Here is a 16,759-nt window from a genome sequence, read left to right as displayed (position 1 = left end):
TTGTGGAAATTTTAGATTTTTTGTTGGTGTGCAAAATCGGTAATTACAAAAAATAGAAAAATGTTGAGTATTTATTTACAATTTGCCCATGAGGTTATCCTTCATGCTAGTTATGAACAAAGTTTTTTTTGCATGTGATCAGTTATGCAAATTACAGTTTTACTACACTGGAACTTATACAGCAAAGAAGTTTACATTTCCCCTTATTTTTATGAGGTTTTTGTAAAAGCTCTAACCGCCTTGAGGGAGCATAAAAAGAAGTGCTCCAGGATATATCAGTGATAAAAGTTATTAACATTGCAGTTTAAAAGCATGCAACAGCAGTGCAAAGGACTTCTCATATGGTATTTATATTCATAAGTAATTATTTCCAAGCGTGATGCATTAATGCATTACGTAACCAGTCAGAAAAACATTCACCCTGAGAGATGTCTTAATTTAAATGGTTTCAGCAATTGTTTAAAAAGCCTTAAGTTAAATTATTTCTGTATAAGACCCTAAAACAATGTCTTAAATTACATTTAGTTTCATCATAATTTTGTACATTCATTCGTTTACAGTTTTTCATCAATTTAGTTTTTCTACAATAATCACAATTAAAAATCTGAAAATTCTTGTTATTTTATCCAATACTAGCTCCATTGTCATGGGAAAGCTTATATTTAAAGAGCATTGAGCTGAAAACAAGGATTTCAATAATTTGCTGTAACCCTATGTAAATAACGGATATACAGAAGTCTCTTGCCAGAGTCAAAAATCATCAACTTAAACAGACAACGTTCTGTTTTATTCTCCTTAGTTTTTGAGTAAGTCAAATGTGATTTTAATTATTTGGTCAGATTAATTATTTTTCGTAATTCATGTAGGTCTTAAACTTAAATATTAACTTAGAAGTCTTTATCTTAGAAAAGCTGAAGAAACCATGAGTTGAGATCATAGTGTTAAAGATGCCAACGTACATGAAGTGTGGTGTGTGCATTGAAATAATAGAAGGAAAGAGAGGAGCAGAAAATGGTGTAGGAGGTATCTTTATTACTTACATCTTTTTGGAGAGATATTTAATATTTTACACAAAATAATGTCATGATAAAAATGATTTAAAAAAAAAAACTTGAAGCCAACAAAGGTTCCTCTTAAATTTTACCTCAGAGTCATTAAAATCCAATATTTTTAAGTTATTTTAATTTTGTGAGCCAAATGTTGTTCATTTACTAGATACAAATTTCAACTGCCTATTTGTGAAAGGGGCAATGTTAAGAATGACCAAGTTTAAAAGTAGCTGTCCGGCATCCTTTTTAGACATTCATTCACCCTTTGCTCTCTCAAAGTGACTCAGAGGTTATACCGAGGTAGAGATTTCTAGTGGACCACCAGGCATTGTGAAAGCCTCCCTCTTTATCCCCAGAGTATATCCTATATGTCTCATGTCCTAGGGCTATACTGACCTCAAGAGCACCAAACAGACAGCCACCACATGATTGGTTCTTCCTGAGACTGGACTTACTCAGCATTAAGTGCCTTGGTGGAGCTCTGCCTGAACAAAAGCACTTACTCCATTCAACAACTTCTTCACTCCATCTTATTCCTGTTTGCTGACACAACATTTACATTTGGTCTAACATGGGAAAAAATTAAATAACCAAAAAACAAGCACGCTCATACTAAAAAGAAATGAGTAAAATAAATTAAAGCTCCAAGCAGCGATCCCGTCCTCATACCTCAGCCCGGCTAGTGTCACATCACCACCTCTATGCCACTGGTGAGTCTACTGCTCGAATCCACCGAAATATGCCACCTTCGTCTTTTATGGGGAGATCTCAGATGTTGAGGCTTGGCCATGCCCCTATTTGCTTTGATGCTCCAAAAGCCTAATCATACTGAGCTGTTTGTACACTGACATGTATGGTTCATACCCAGTTTGGAGCAAATGGGATCATGCATGTGTGATTTACAGCAAACCGTATGCAAACGGCAAGATATTCAAACTTGCCACACTGCCAAGCCCACATGCTGTAATGCAACAAAAAACTTTTGATAACTTTTGTTCCCCAATGCCTTGAAACCATACTGAATCAATATAAAGTATGTAAGTCAAAAGCTGTTGGAGGAGTTTGCTCAAATAGAACGTATGTAGTAAACGAGACAACGGCATCACATCACCCTATGGTGCGTTGCTGCACCCACACCCTTGTGAAAAGTGTCTGTGTTCCAAACCAAGTGAGACCAACTTGTTATCTGTCTTCTGACAAAAATTGAAGTGTATTGGTCTAGAGGGTCAGAGAGGGACCTTTTCAAGCGAAAAAAGTGACTTCCTGTTCTCAGGCGGCGGGACTTTGATGATGTCAGCATTTGAACAAAAAGGGTCATCAGGCATCCAAAGGTGATCAATCATACCAAGTTTGGTCTCATTCAGCCTTACTGTGTGCAAGTTGCAGCTGTTTGAATTTTTTGGCTAGTAGGTAAAGTTTGAGATCTGGCCACGCCACCTAAACATGCTCACAAACACACAATTTTGATTACTTTTAATCCCCTGTGGCCTTAAGGGCAAACTGACCAAATTTGAAGCCAAATAGCTCAAAATCCCTAGGAGGACTTTGCTAAAGTTCCACATGTCTCCAACATTAAAATCGCTCAAAATGACTCTTTGATCCAAAATAGCTGACATCCTCCTCCAAGCTACTTTATTTTTCTTGATTCTTGAAGAGATCTACCTGTGTACCAAGTATTAAATCGCTATAACTTACCAGTTGATCTTTCTCCCTTTAGAGGGCACTGTAGGGCCGTTTGGCCACACCCCTTTTTAATTCCATTTAAATCCGAATAGTTTAGTTGGGGGACAATTTCGGGCAATGTTTGGTGCATTTTCACATATGTTTAGGCCCCCAAAAGGCCACCTAAAGGGGTAAAAGAATAATAAGAAATCATGTGATTACAATAGGTCTTCGGAGCACTTTCGCTGCTCTTGCTTAAATGTTCACCAAGAATAGGCATATCCTCCACTGTTTGATGACCAAACAAACTGTAACTGACTGTGTGTAACTCTGTCTGAACTTGTTCACCTGAAATACCTGGAGCTCCTGAATAGACATTATAATTTTCTTGGCACAGCTGTTTCACACACCAACAAATCTGATCCACACATTAATAAAATAAGCAAGACACAGACTGAGAGTAAAATAACACATTCTTTTGATTGTTTGAAGTAATCCTAATACATGTTAAACTTAGCCTAACCAAAAATGAACAGTTTCTATTGTACTCCTTACTTTTTGAAGCATGTACATATACATTTGCTCAAATGCATATTTAAAATTTCATTTGAACAATTTTCAGAAATCTCGTTACATGTCTTTTTTCCAGATTTGAATCCTACTTGGTGTCATGGAGAGGCAATGAGAAGAGAAACTGAGCTGAACAGTGGGCAATAAAGAACAGATGGAGAAACAGGGAGTCTGTGGGCAGTTAAAGAGAGGAAGAAACTAGTTAGGTCAGGAGTAAAACTAATGGGTCAGTGGAGTCGATGTCATCTTGAGAAGACATCAAGTGGAGGGTGGTGAATTAACTCCATGCAAGAAAAGTGACCAAGTCAGTCATGGTGGGATGTGTTGAATTTTTATGCAAAGCAAGCACTAAAAAGGTAGAAAACACACATTTTCAAATACATTTTCTTTCTCTGTTAGTCCCATGTTTTTTTGTGTTTTTGCTTTTTTTGTTCAGAGCACATGCATTTCATTTTGAATTTGTTTCTGTAAACCTAATGGCAGTGACTGTGCTTCAAGGTAGTGGGTCAAACCATCAAAACAATCTGAATGCCACCATGCACCTATAACCCCCCCCCCACACACACACACACACACACACTCAAAGTATCTCCCCCCCCAACAGTACCCACATAAGAGTGTGCCACAACTCAACTTGCATCCATTTTTTTCCTGCAAAGGAGGGCAAATGGCTGTTACCGTGTCAGTCGGCATTGGTCTTTTATCGAACCATCAGGCTACCCTCAGATTCTCTTTCCAGATGGAGGTGAGATAGGGCTTCAGAGGCCCCGCAAACTCTGAGAGCATGGAGGCCTCTCCTGATCTCCTACCTGATGGTGATGCTTTAATGTGGGCTCAGGTTTCACTTGTCCCCCCACTCCCTACTCCTCCCCCGTCCGGCTGGGCCTGCACTGCATTCAAGATGCAGGCGTGTTTGGGCCTCTTAATGTAAGGCCCTGGTTCTGATTGGCTGCCACTGCTCTATGTCAAGGTTAAGGCTCCAGGTCAAGGTGTTGTTATGGAACACAAACTTGCTGTACTCACTATTAAAAGCAGGAACAGTGCTAAAGTTGTGTTTAAAATATTGACATGAAATCAGATGGCACACATCAGATCTCTGGTCATTTTCCTATGGAAAAAAAACAAAACTGTCAATCACATTCTCTTTCTCTCTCTTATAAAAAAATTACATGAAAGCTTGGAACGCTTGGAGTGAGATTAGTTAGGGATGAAATTCTGAGAGCTGAGTATGACAGATCAAAATCTTGAAGGATGAGAGATTTCCAAGCATCTGTTGTTTCACATACATTAACATTTACTTTTCCTTCCCATAGAAAGTACTTCTGGATCAGTGCTTCTGTGTTCTTTTTGTGTCTCTGCTCTGTTCTCTCAAACCCCCAGTCGGTCGTGGCAGATGGCCGCTCACACTAAGCCTGGTTCTGCTGGAGGTTTCTTCCTGTTAAAAGGGAGTTTTTCCTCTCCACTGTCGCTACATGCATGCTCAGTATGAGGGATTGCTGCAAAGTCAACGCCAGTGACTGTCCACTGTCTCTACATGCTCATCCAGGAGGAGTGAATGCTGCAAGTCACTGACTGGATGCAATCTGCTGGGTTTCCTTAGATAGAAATTTTTTTTATCCAATTTGAATAAAAAGCTAACTCCGACTGCACTGTTCAATTGTTAGGATTAATTGGAATGTATGTACCTGACTGTTGTGAAGTGCCTTGAGACAACATGTGTTGTGAATTGGCGCTATATAAATAAAACTGAATTGAATTGAATACTCAGCTTTCTACCTGCAAGAGGGGCATGTAGTTTTATGACAAAAAAAATGGGTTTTGGGCCTTTATGTGTTTATGTTTAAACTACTGAATTACTGATTTCTGATCTCCAGATTTTGTAAAGCTTCAACCTGTCAGTGCCAGTTTCAGCAGATTGCTCTTGTGTAGTAATAATATAATAATAGCATCATTTCTTTCTAGCCTTCCTTTCATTAGCAGCCACAACTTATTATAGGGGTGGTGGTGACACCACACCATGTGTGTGAAAAAGCAATTGCTGTAAAACTGGATATTACGGTTTTTAAAACAAAGGCTAAATGATTCAGGAGTTCCCATTATAAAATGTGTTAGCATCTTATATTGACAAGTGGGCATGGTTAGAAAAGCGAACATGACAAAAACAGCACTCTGTGTGTGTATTTCCTGGATCATGTAGGTCTTTACATTTAGTCTGATATTTCCAATTAGGCTACCAACATTTTCAAATCCAGCATGATCCATGACAGACAGAGGTTGAAAGCTCAAAAGGATTAAACCGACCAACTTTCCTATACTCGTCTCAATGTTTTGTAGCAGTTTCTCAAATCTGTGTGCTCTGACTTTATTTTAAACATCTTGTACTGAAAATAGCTCATTTTGAGTCTTCCTCCCATAGTTCCTCGTGTTGTAACGAGTGGGGCCTGGTAGTGCTTCGTATTGGTGATCGTATTATTCAGCTGGTCAACAGTGAGGGCCAACCAAACTGAAAATGGAGTCCAGTAACCAGTTCATTTGCCACTCCATCTCAAGTTTGAAAATGTACATTGATTGCCTTTGCATTTCCATATCTGTGAATTTATGATTCATAAAACTTCTCATTTTCATGCAAGAATACATGCACAACCATTCAGCTGTTTGTGTGGGAAGAGCTGCTTGAGTGTGTCATAATCCACATTAGCAGCAGGTACAACATATTCCACCCGTATCACTTGTATTCTGACACACCTTGAGTGAAATCAGGGAGCTAACCACCATTCCACAGTCCTCCATCATTCCTCAAAGGATTAAGGACAAAAAAATGGAAAACAGGCAGAGGGAAAAGATGGAGCAGGGAGTTTTTCTGCTATTTCCTCCACCTAACACAAGCTTTAGTATTATTAGACTAAAATAAAAGGGAGTTTTGTTTCTTTTCTTCATTTCCAACCCAATGCCAGTTTGAAGTAGCACAGGAAGGTAATGAAGCACTGTTTAAACAAATGAAAACTAAGAAACAACATAAGTAAAGCATGCACATTGTCTAACTCACTAAAAGATGCATTCTGCCTCTCGATTGGAATTTAATAAGATTGATACAAAAATACACAGCTCAAAAAAATAAAGGGAACACTCAAATAACACATCCTAGACCTGAATGAATGAAATATTCTCATTGAATACTTTGTTCTGTACAAAGTTGAATGTGCTGACAACAAAATCACACAAAAATCATCAATGGAAATCAAATTTATTAACCAATGGAGGCCTGGAGTCACACACAAAATTAAAGTGGAAAAACACACTACAGGCACACTACTTACATCAACTTTGATGTAATGTCCTTAAAACAAGTCAAACTGAGGCTCAGTATTGTGTGTGACCTCCACGTGTCTGTATGACCTCCCTACAACGCCTGGGCATGCTCCTGATGAGACGGCAGATGGTCTCCTGAGGGATCTCCTCCCAGACCTGGACTAAAGCATCCACCAACTCCTGGACAGTCTGTGGTGCAACGTGACGTTGGTGGATGTAGCGAGACATGATGTCCCAGATGTGCTCAATCGGATTCAGGTCTGGGGAACGGGCGGGCCAGTCCATAGCTTCAATGTCTTCATCTTGCAGGAACTGCTGGCACACTCCAACCAGATGAGGTCTAGAATTGTCCTGCATTAGGAGGAACCCAGGGCCAACCGCACGAGCATATGGTCTCACAATGGGTCTGAGGATCTCATCTCGGTACCTAATGGCAGTCAGGCTACCTCTGGCTAGAGGTAGCTAGAGGTCCTGCTGGAGGTCATTTTGCAGGGCTCTGTTCTGGCAGTGCTCCTCCTGTTCCTTCTTGCACAAAGGCGGAGGTAGCGGTCCTGCTGCTGGGTTGATGCCCTCCTACGGCCTCCTCCACGTTTCCTGGTGTACTGGCCTGTCTCCTGGTAGCGCCTCCAGGCTCTGGACACTACGCTGACAGTCACAGCAAACTTTCTTGCCACAGCTGCACTACCTGAGCCACTTGTGTGGGTTGTAGAGTCCGTCTCATGCTACCACGAGTGTGAAAGCACCAGCAACATTCAAAAGTGACCAAAACATCAGCCAGAAAGCATAGGTACTGAGAAGAGGTCTGTGGTCCCCACCTGCAGAACCACTCCTTTATTGAGTGTGTCTTGCTAATCGCCAAAGATTTCCCCCTGTTGTCTATTCCATTTGCACAACAGCTGTGAAATTGATTGTCAATCAGTGTTGCTTCCTAAGTGGACAGTTTGATTTCACAGACGTTTGATTTACTTGGAGTTATATTGTGTTGTTTAAGTGTTCCCTTTATTTTGTTAAGCAGTGTATATATTTTTTTCCAACAACAGTCAACTCCACCTAGTGGTGTTTGTGCTTAACACATTTTTGGTTGTAGTCAGGTATGAACTGTTGTGAGAGAAACAATACACCAGCCACTGTTTATCTGCTCTGACTCACTCTTCTGAATGATTGCTGGAGAAGAAAAGATCAACATTCAAGTATAATTTGGGGTATGACTCCCCAACAGCTACAAACTGTGGTGACTATGTTTTGTCTGAGATCTACCTTTGTGGCATTGCTAGAGAGAGCAATTATGGATGGTGTTAGTAGGTCTCCTTAGCAAACCCCTTAAAGTTGGCATTGGTGAAGCTTCCTCACACTTTCTTTTACAAAGCAAGTGTTTATTCAGATGAAGGAAATTACGTAATTAGCCAGTGAGGAATTGTTTTCTTTCACTCTTTACCCTGTGCTTTGCTCTTACGCCTGTCTGTCTTTTTGCACTGGCTCCATCTCTGTCCAAGTCCGATACAACAAGGAGATGGTTCCCATTTAACCTAAACCACACCCTTGCTCACCTCTGTCATTAATTGCCATCAGTGGAAGAAAGCGCGCACTTGTCGTGCAGATCCATTTTAGTTGTTGAAGAGCAGCTTTGTTAAAGTTCAAAGGGGGGATTTGAGAGGTAGATTTACGGGTGGACATGGAGGCTCTGGGTGAGTGTATATATGTGTGTGTTGGGTAGAAGGGGGATGCGTCAAGCTGAGTTAGGTGGGCTTGTGTGCTGGGAGATGGGTTCAGGGGTACACAAAGGCAGTATCGGTAGGGAAGGAATGGGGGGTTTGGACCTGGCATTATGCTCTCTAATTCCAGCCGGCCTGGAGGCCTGGAGCGCTAAGAAGGGCCTCACTGTTGCTCTCTGGATCAGCCAGGTATTGCTTACATAAAAAGCAAGTGAAAACAGCTGTAGGGATAATTAGCTTGATTCTCCATTACATGCCATGAGGGCCAATAACTAAAAAATGGAGTTTTGTTTGGGTTAGGGCTGTAGCCTCAACCAGGAGGAAGTTGTAAAAGTCAGGCGGAGAAAAGAAAGAGAGAAGGAGAAGAAAAAGTTAAAAATTGCAGGATGAAGGAATGAGCTCTTGAAGTAATTGTTGCAGAGAATATATTTTGTGTTTCTGGGACAGCTTGATGTGCAGGTTAGACTTTCAGAATTTCTAAATAAACACAAGTGCACAGATTTATTTTTACTTACAATTGTGACCGGTGATTTGAAATGCAACAAACCTTTTGGTTTACACTACATTTGTTGCTGCATACACATTTCAGAGTTGTCCCCTATCAAAATAAAATGCACAAACAGAACAGTAGCTTACTGTGCAACTGTTTTTGCTCTAATTATTTTGTCCTTACTGTTTCTTTTGACCTTTTCTGAGCTTAAATTGAGCATCCTCTCTTAACCTTGATGTCATCTGGTCTTTTCAAAAGGTACTGAATATTTGCACAGATCAGTGAGAAAGTCAGCTCACTTTTTTGGGCTGTGCTTTTGTTTCACAATAGCTCACTCACAATTTTTTCACCTTCTCATTCCTTCAACTAATTTGTTTAAGAGTTCTCCATGTATCAGAGAGCTAAGGAGAGGCCTGAATCTTTGTACTTGTAATTGAATTTGGTGTGTTTCTCTTTTTGTATGTGTGGGAGTTGAATGAACACTAAAACACACAATTTCAAGCAAAGACCACATTGGTGGTCTCCAAAGGCAACATTGATCAATTTAACATACAGTTTCTGTTAGTAGCACTTGAAGACAAGGGTTGCAATGACTCACATCAAGACATTCGGAGGACACCATCAACCAGTCAATGTATTGTGAGTGCCATGTTTAAAACTTCAGGTAGTTTCACTTTTGATCAGCCTAATTTAAGACGAAAATAGTAAAAACATTGATCAACAATTGTGACACAAATAAAAATTTGGATTTATGCTGAAATAATTTGAGATCACCGTCTTATCATCCTGCTGTTTAGTTTCATATCACCTGTTGTGTTTTTTAAGCAAGTCAGTGTGTGTTATATACATCTGTGCAAATTCTCACTAAAAGCATAAACACAATTTCCAACCCACTTCCTAAACATTATTGTTGGTTTAAAGGTGGCAGGTGGTGTTAATGAATCCTGCTTGAAACAAAGTGCTTCTGGTTGCAACTAAAGTTCAGCTGCTGTGAAAAGGGTTAAATACTGAATGTTGATGAAAACAGCATTAATACATTTCAAAATGGTTACATTAGGCCATCATTTTACAGTGAGTCACATTCTGTATCTCAGAAACAACATGAATTGTGTGGTGAAACTTAAGTTCTGAATACAACATAGAGTATATGACAACATTTACCAAAATATATGTTTTTAGCAATGTTATGACCTAGCTCTACCCCGGCTGTCCACTTGTGATAAACTAAACTGGTCAATTTATGCTGTCAGTTATGAACTGGATGTGGCACTAGCCACTACTTTGAAGGAACAATTTCCTGTCTTTTAATCAGCAACGGAACAAGCAGTAGTATATAGGTTTTCACTAGTAATATTCAGTAGATCCTGCTGAGTACATTCTAGAAATGTTCATAATTTCTTTGTCCCAAAACACAAGCTCAACAATTATTAATATGAGAAAGTGTTCACCTTGTCTGATCCCACCATCTAGCATGCTGACAGTGGAGGAGGAGGGAGGAAGACGAGGGTTACACATGAGGAATGGCGGATTGGAGCTGGGGGGTGGGGGGTGGGTTGGGGACGATTGTGTTTTGACATGCTTGTTTTCCATCAGCAACGTTCCTCACAATATTAAAACCAGTAAAAATACATCACTGAGTCAAAACTGTATAACATGACCTTATAGTTTTGATTTCTAACGGACAAGCAACAATAAAGCTTACTGCTGCTAAAATAACTTTGGTTCTTCTTTGTAAAATAATTTTATCTATAACATTCATTGATGGTCCATGTTTTCTTGTGACTGGAAATATTTCTATACAGCTAAATTGTTCACACTTGTACCTAAAAAAAAAAAAACAAATCCGTAAAATGTTCTCATTGTGCTCTTCAGATCGTCCTTCCTAACTGCTGCCATTAACCGCCAATGATGCAGAAAATTGTGGATTGTGACCTTTTGACTACAAAGTCCTTAAGCACTCTCTCAGTCATCTGAGCAGGCAAAATTTTTCACGTTGTGCTTTCCGCTTTCCCAACTGATATAAAATACTTTGCTTTGTCACATGTCTCTCCATGCCCGCATAATCAAGCCCAGAAATGTCGCACCGAACCTCTGAATACCCAAAATTTCATACGATTTTAACACTCTGTCACAACTTGCTGACATGTAAAACACTCATAGGATGCTAAGCGTACACATGCCAATGACCACATGGCAACACACTTCCTCATACACGACTTGAGTGCAGGCGTCACATGTGTGTTTGTCTAGTGAATGCATCTGTTGTGCTGAGGTAGTGAGGTGCTGACAGAGAAGAAAGAGGAGCGGCCTTCATACCCATCCACAGGCAGGTTGTGCTCTCTATTATGGCCTGCCAGGGGTCACATTTGTTGATTCTTGGGCCCCCGAATCATTAATTTAAGTGCAGTCAATGGCAACGAAACCTGAGAATGGTCACCACTATGCATACTCAAATTCACACAGACACACATGCATGGAGAGTTGCATATGTGCACATACCCTCAACATGAACACTATACGATGCATAACAAATGATGGGACTTTAATTGCTACAACTGTTTATTTACCTCTGCATATAATGGATGATCCCTCTTTGCCTAGCAGCCAATCAGAGTAAGGCAGGAAGAGAGAGACATTCCTTATAATTTGAAAGTCCTTTTTGTACGAACTACACAATGGACATGTCAGCAAGATTGCTCTACAAATTTCACTGTCTTTATGCCTGTTCTATAGTGTTATCTGTACATAGTTCTGGCTCTTGGCAAACAAAGTTTACTTTAGTTATTTCACAATATCTACTGTGAGTGACCGATGATAGCATCTTCGGTGATTGGTAGTTATTTTGGGGAATGTTTGCTCAGCCAATGAGGCGCCCCCAGTGAACTAGACGTACATCATTGTTTCACAGCCCTCAGGAAAGAAGTGACTTGTTGCTGACTGTTGTGTGTCTGAATAAGACACATTCCAATAGTTTCTTTTACCTCTTTATTAATGAGCATTTGATATTTGGGATGTTAACCAAAGTGTTTATCCAAACCAAGCAAAGTGACTCTGTGATGAAACTAATTTGTTTTAGGATTTATTTTGCATTCCACCTCTTACTAATTCAATTTTTTCTCAATGTTTCTATCAACAGCAGCATTTGGACCCACAGAAATGATTAGCTTCAGCTCCAAGGACCACAGAATCTATCCTTGTTTTCAGACCCCATTATAAAAATACAAAAGTGCATCAGATTTGGCTTTTAAAAGCTAAAGAATATCCATGTCACTGATAAAAAGTCCTATTCACAGACTAACGCAGTGGCCTGCTGGGGATCCGTGCTCCTTGTGGATAATTATTGGGAAGCTAGCGCCTGCCTTGAATTCCTGGGCTGTATGAAAGCTGTATTCGTTTTGCAGTGCCGTGGTGCTATAGAGGCCTGACTTCACATTAACAAAGAGACACAACAGTGCTGATGACTGCAAGTGAAATGAAGCTGATCCAGACTACCAAGCCCCAAACCCATACCTGTTCAGGTTTACATTGGCAGGAATGTGTTTACTTCTACAGCTAAATATCGGACCTTTGTAAATATGACAACATGGACCTCAAAATCAGCACCGACCAAGACCTTCTCAATGTACCGTGCCAAAGGAATTCCCCCAGTCCAATAGGATAAATAAATAAGATGGAACTGCAACTGATTCAACTTTTATCCAAGACTGTAATTATGTCCAGTTTACTTAACCATCTTTAGTACTTGCAAAACCCCTTGGTACTTTTAACACTATAGTCACATTAGAACCAAAACTTAAGTGTATTTTATTGGGATTTTATTGACCAACACAAAGTAGTGCATATTTCTGAAGTTACTTTGTAGAACCACCTTTTGCTGCAATTGCAGCTGCACAGCTTTTGGGTTATTTCTCTAAAAACTTTATTTTCCTCCCATTCGTTTTTTTATAGAATAGTTTTTTGTTGGTCAGATTGGATGGAGAGTATCTGTGACATTGAATTTCAAGTCTTGCTACAGTTAAACAACTCGATTTAAGCCTGAACTTTCACTAGGCCATTCTAACACACGGATATGATTTGATCTAAATGAGGGGTGTCCAACATCAGTCCTCAAGAGTCAGTATCCAGCAGGTTTTAGATGCTGATTCAAATTCTGCCATCTTAATGATTCACCATCCAGGATATGTGTTCAGCATGGTATGCAGAGTTATTTTTCTGGCACACATAGCACAATGCATGTAGGCTAAATTTCAGTTTTGGTATCATTTGACTAAAGCAGATGGCACCATATTAGCAAATTTACCAATGTGTGTAGGTCCTTAACATAAAATCCCAATGAAAACACACCAAAGTGTGTGTTTGTAACATGATGCAATATTAAAATGTTCAAAGGATATAAGTAATTTTGCAAGGCATTGCATAATACATTTCATCCACATACTTAAAAATTTAACCTTGATATTCACGCAAAGAAGAAGAGATTCAGCTTATATTCAATCAGTTTACAGTGAAGAAAAATTGAGTGTTTTTACTTTTCTCCTTTTGTTTAATGTTGTGCTCCGTTTGATTTTCTACAGCTGAATTATCTGAGTGCCACTCTTATTCTTTTCTTCTTTTTACATCAGCTGTGTGTCTTATACTGAAGAGTGATGTATTTTATTGTCTATTTATTAATCTTGTGAATCTCTGTGATTAATCTAACACTGAAGTGACTTGCATTTCAAAAAAACTATTAATTGTTTCACTGTACTAAATGTTGATTTGTGGTGACAATAATTGCTGCATTGTTGTGACTCAGCAGCTTGACAGTGTGTAAATTACTTAATATGTACAGTCACTGTAAAATGTATATGTAGGGGTGTGTGTGTGTGTGTGTGTGTGTGTGTGTGTGTGTGTGTGTGTGTGTGTTTGTGTGTGTGTGTGTGTGGTTTGGTCCTGCTCACTGAGTTGTAGTGACTGTGAAAGTCTGGGGATAACAGTATTCACCCTTGGCTCATTCCACAATGTTTGGCAGCTTTCGGTTTGTTCATGTTGTTTGAATAAAACTTTTCACTTAAGTGGCAACATGTGTTTTTATCAGAATGACATCAGAAGCCTTGTTGGTCAATTTCATTGCATAGTTGAGCATTTTCAGAAGATTAAAATATCACCGCCTCTAATGGCAGTTTCAGCAATGGCCTTCTGCACAAGCTGAAAAAAAAATTCTTCCCAGTTTTCATGGTCTACCAATTCTCTCTCCCTCTCACTCATAAACTCAGCCAGATGTTGCCCAGTTTTCTTCCTGAGGCAACATGGGGGGATGGAAGGGGACGTAGTGAGACAGGGTGGTAGAGGAGGAGGAAGAGAGAGGAGGGGCAGGGGGGATCCTGAAATGTGGCTGAGCATGTTTTAAGTTTTCTCTGATGCAGTCACAGCCTCCCCAGCATCCACCAAGGTAACATTGCTAGAACCAAACCTGTGGACTCATGGAGGTTTGTAAGCACTTTTAGTAAGTTCCAAATTAAATTATGTTTATGTCCTTTGTGGAAAATCTGTTTTTTTTCCAGCTGGCACAGTTGACAAAATGATGTCATGCACAGAAGCAAAGTGTGATACTTTCTCTTTTTGGGTAAACTTATTGTGGCAGGTTTTTAACATTACCATTTGAAATGCAACTCTACATTTGGCACAATATATATATGGAGCATAAATAAAATGTCAAAGAAACTGTACATTTGGGTACAAACAAAATCAATGTGTTATCATTTCTGCATCAATTTAAAGAGGCTACATTTAAAGAAGCTGGATAACTATACAGAAATACATCATTAAGGCATAATTTAAGTAATCTAAAAAGTGGATCTCAAAAGCTCACACACCTCGATTAAATTCTGGGTTTTTCAGACGCTTGCAAATCTACTTCTTTCGCATTGAATACTATAGCATTCTCAGTCAGATCACCACATAAACCACTCCGCCACAGATTGTTTGGACATGTCAAAGTGTCTCCACACGAGCGCTGAAGTTCACATAAGTCATGTAATGCACATGTGCACGGCAACAGAAATAAAGTAATTAAGACTCCAATATTGCAACAGGGATTCATTTAGTGATAGCTTTAGCGTTACTGTGTAGTGCAGTGAAAAAATTAAGCACTCCACAACACTTTGGTTTAGCCGTTTATTTATGAAGCCCCTTAAAAAAAAAAGTTGGATAGGGCTGGACTGACAAATGTTTGACTCACCTAGAGTCATGGGATTGTTGAAAATCCAATTTAAATGTAGGCCATCACTTGCTTTCTGATTAATTTGGCAAATAATTATCTGAACACTTGGTGGCACTCATAGAGCATAATGGTCAGTTGATACTTTAATATAAAAATAAATAAACCAGTGACATCACAGAAAAATAACATGCCCAGTACTCATGACACAGCAGATCACTGTCAAACACTCCATTGTTCTCCTTAAACACATATGTTTAACAATGGGAGTGCATCAAACACACCAAATACATGACAGGACTTAATGTTCCACAAAATCATCTTCATTTCACATTCAGACCCATGTAATACATGTTTTTTCAAAATGCCAGCAAACCTGGCAAAAAAGGAAAGGGTTTGACAGGTGCTTAAAGGTGTGAAGTTTCATCGCGTGCACATTTATGCAATCAGGTTTCCGCAGCTGTTTAACTTTTTTATATTGTTCCACAAAAAAAACTGGTTTGTTCTTTTATGGATTTGTACAAAATATACATCATAATAAAATTTTGAACGATTTATCATGGTGTTAATTTTTTTCAGTCTTGGAATTTTAAAAAGGGTTTAAACATTTGAGATGTATATTACATTAGGAATCTTTCCATTTTTCACTGCATTCAAAATCTACAGGTACTTTACAAATGATTAGAATATGGTGAAAAAGTTACATTTTTGTCACTGATTTTAGAAATTGAAACCTATTTCATAGATCCTTTACACAAAGAGTGAAATATTTCAAGCGTTTATTTCTTGTAATTTTGACGATTATGGATTACAAATAATGAAAACCCATTATTCTGTGTCTCAGAAAATTTGAATAGTACATAAACAAATATTTTTAAAATGAAATGTGAGGATTCTGAAAAGTTTGATTTCTATGCACTCAGTACTTAGTTGGGCCTCCTTTGGTATGAATTACTGGTACCAGTGTGGTGTGGCATGGCAGTTATCAGCCTGTGGTTCTGCTGAAGTATAATTGCTTTGATATTGGCCTTCAGGTCATATCCATTGTTGGATCTGGCATCTCTTATCTTCCTCTTGACAATACCCCATAGATTCTCTGTTCAGGTCAGGCCAGTAGGGCACAGTAAAACTGTGATGCCAAGTCCAGCTGGAAAATAAAATTGGCATCTCCATAAAGCTTTTCAGCAGAAGGAAGAATGGAGTGCTCTAAACGTTTCTGCTAGATGGCTGTATTGACTGTGGACCTCATGTTGTGTTGTAATTTTAGCACAATGAGTAAATGGAATAAAACTGGTAAAATAACCAATACCTCTTCCAATCATTTTGTTGTGTTAAGTACCTTATGTTATCAAATGAGATCCAAAGAGCATTGATAAACTATAAATTAACTTTTTAATAGTAAATATTAAAAAACAAATTTCAGATTCTAAGAAAATAAGAATATGACATAGTGCAAACAAAAAAAAAAAAAGATTTTTAATAAAGAAATGCATGGCCAGGTTATGGCTTAAACAATGATGGGAAAGACTGCTGACCTGAGTCTTGTCCCTAAGGCAAGCATTTGCACCCTTGACGAGAAAGGTGGGCCACAAAAGATAAATACTAAGGAAGCTGGCTGTTCACAGAGAGCAATAAACAAGCATGTTAAAAGAAAGTTGAGAAGAATGAAAAAGTGTGGAAGAAAAAGGCACACAATCATAACTTCCGCTTTAAGAAGCTTCTGAAACAAAGCCAATTCAAGAGTATGGGGGTGATTTACAAAGGGTGG

General features: G+C 39.0%; 1 protein-coding gene across 1 annotated transcript in view; it reads left to right on the top strand.

Moving 5' to 3' along the window:
- LOC124867204 (ERC protein 2-like) overlaps positions 1–13,846 on the top strand; it is a 263,676-nt gene extending 249,830 nt beyond the window's left edge. Inside the window, exon 21 of the mRNA XM_047363523.1 lies at positions 11,929–13,846. The gene's annotated coding sequence lies outside the window, so the exon portion shown is untranslated. The remainder of the gene's footprint in view (positions 1–11,928) is intronic.
- The last annotated feature ends 2,913 nt before the right edge of the window (positions 13,847–16,759 follow it).

The sequence above is a fragment of the Girardinichthys multiradiatus genome, chromosome 1 (genome assembly GCF_021462225.1).
Source record: "Girardinichthys multiradiatus isolate DD_20200921_A chromosome 1, DD_fGirMul_XY1, whole genome shotgun sequence".
NCBI lineage: Eukaryota > Metazoa > Chordata > Actinopteri > Cyprinodontiformes > Goodeidae > Girardinichthys > Girardinichthys multiradiatus.
The sequence above is the reverse complement of the archived record's forward strand: the minus strand, read 5'-3'. Positions and strand labels throughout refer to the sequence as shown.